Here is a 2,704-nt window from a genome sequence, read left to right on the forward strand (position 1 = left end):
AAAGTCTAAAATCTTTGTAACTTTTTATATCTGCTTCTGTTTCACCAAAGAAACAAGGTTTTTTGCTATACTGTGACTTGTCTTGTTATTGCATGTCTTCCTGTTTAAATCTATGCAATGTGATTTTTTTCATATGAATACAACCAGACTGTCAGGTACTTCACAATTACCACGGGCTTGGTTCAAGTGCCCACTGGAGTCAAAGAGTCAGCTGGCTGATTTTTTAGTAGGTGCTGGATTTGACTTTATATGAGCAGCTTTAGGGGATATTTTAAGATATACATTGTATGTTTTGAAGTCGATTATTGCTTGTAAAAGTCAAGGCTCTGTTCCATGAGTATACACTAATCTACACGTCACTTCCTTGTACCACAGACACACAGAACAGAAAATATATTTTAACACTTTGCAAACTTTCTCACCATATGTATAAAAAAACCCTGCATAGATTTGTTGTTTTCTTGTCTACTTGTTGGATTTAAACAATGTTGTAAGACACTCAGATAACATTGTGATTGTAGTTTTAATTAGGTTAGATGCAGTGCTTATATTGATTTTTTTTTTTCACCTCCTTCTATTACGCATAATAAAATAGGACTGATGACATTCCTTATTAAAAAAAAAAAAAAAATAAAAAAAAAAATAAAAAAAAAAAAAAAAATCAACAAAAAAAAAATCCTAAAAAAACCAAACCTGTCACCCATGCTTGTTTATTTAGACAGGGAATTGCAAGTTATTCAGCTCTGGTGAATTTTTCTAATACTGACACAAATCCTGAGATGTTTTCTGTGAAATGCTCATGTTGGTGTCACAGAGTTGGCTCTGCTCTGAATCCAGAACAAAAAAATCCAGCATCATCCCTTCACCTGGAGCATCCCTGAGCTCCAATCTGGGGAGTGAGTTTGGGGCTGGAGTAGAGGGGTAGGACACAAAATCAGAGTTTTCAGAAGGGCCTGGAGGGACAGGACACAGGGAATGGCTTCAAACTGAGAGAGAGAAGGGATGAGTGGGATTTTTGGGATGGAATTGTTCCCTGGGAGGGTGGGGAAGGGCTGGGATGGAATTCCATCCCTGGATCCCTTTGAGTGCCCAAGGCCAGGCTGGACATTGGGGTTGGGACAGTGGGAGGTGACCCTGCCATGGATGGGGTGGAATAAAATGACCTTTAAGATCCTTTCCAACCCAAACCATTCAATTGTTCTGGGATCTGAATACAGATTTTGCATTTTTTTATGCCCACAAATGTCCCTTCAGAACACCCATTTCTGCCCTGAGCATCCTCCCATCCCTTCAGGTGTTGAGTGTTGGAATTCCTGCAGCARACAGGGGGCTGAGAGTGGGAAGGATTTGCTGCCAGAAGGGCTTTGCCATCAGAAATTTTTTTCTCCAGGGCAGTGKCTGGGAGGTGAAACTGCGACAGAGAGGCAAAATCTGTTCTTTTCCAGAGAAAACACACAATTTGTGTTATTGATTTTATACAATGACATGAGCAGGACTCTGTGAGCAGGTTTTTTTTTTCCTGATGAATGATGAAAAAGATACAAACAATGAAAAGAAACCTGAAGGCAGAGACAAGAAATGAGGACAGAAAACMMCACCCAGAAAATGGTGCATCATTTKAGCACCTCAGCAGCRGAGCTGGGAGGAGGWTWAAGAGTTTTTACAGCAAAATCTGATGGCAAATAAATGTTTTTAAATGTGGAAGCCTTGGGTTTTTGCTGCTACAGAGGTTCAGTSGCTGTGGAAATGCTGATAAAACAGAAAAACAGAACCCAGTGAGGAATTTATTGAGACTGCTGAAAATGGCAGGAATTTGGGTCCTGTGCTTCTTGCAGGTGATAATTGCACCTAATGAGGTCCTACAGGGTAGGGAAAAGGAGCAAAGTTGAGTTTTGGCATGGGTCACACAAAAAAAACCCCAAAAAACATCTGCAGCAGACCTGAGTGTTCACTAAAGGCCCTGTTCTTTCACAGGTTTATAAAAATCAAAAGGGGAAAAATTAAAAAAAAAAAAACCTAATTTTTTGAGCACGTGATGGAAGATTTAATTACAAAAGATGGCAGGATCCCAGGTTGCTCTTTTCAGAGTTAAAATTAAGTGCTGGGCTCACACATGTACCATACCTTCTTCAAAATATAAATTCTTAATAATTTATTAAGAATTAAATTTCCCACCTGAGAAAGGCGGAAGAAGCACCAGATATTGCCAATGGTGCTGTTTGCTGAATGAGGGATTCTTTTGCTTCTCAAAGTCTTAGCAAGGACCCAAAACCCAGGAATCAAAAGGATTCTTGTATCATCAGTGGTCAAAAATTCTTACCAAGGGTCCAAAAAACCCAAATTACATGGATTTTTTTAATACTCAACACCATTTTTGTCTCCCAAAAATGCATTTCCATGGGAAAGGGTGCTCTGATAACAAAACCTACGTTTTTTTGGTGAATTTCAAACCACGCTGCAACCAGGATGGGATTTGTAGCTTGGAAACAAAACTTCCTCTTCGTTTTTGGGGAAAAAAAAGCAGATCCCTTATTCCTKCAAGAAGATCTGGAGCAATCCTTTGTCTCCCTGCACTGTGCCATCCCTGACAGATCAGAGGCTGAGGTTTTAAGGGGAAAGATATTATTTGGAATAGTGAAATTTTAATCCCTTCTTCACCTTGTCCTTCCACTGCCTGGCTCATTCCCCAGAAAAGCTTCCCAGG

The sequence above is a fragment of the Malurus melanocephalus genome, unplaced genomic scaffold (genome assembly GCF_030028575.1).
Source record: "Malurus melanocephalus ecotype Western Australia unplaced genomic scaffold, MMel_1.1 scaffold_976, whole genome shotgun sequence".
In the NCBI taxonomy this organism is placed as follows: domain Eukaryota; kingdom Metazoa; phylum Chordata; class Aves; order Passeriformes; family Maluridae; genus Malurus; species Malurus melanocephalus.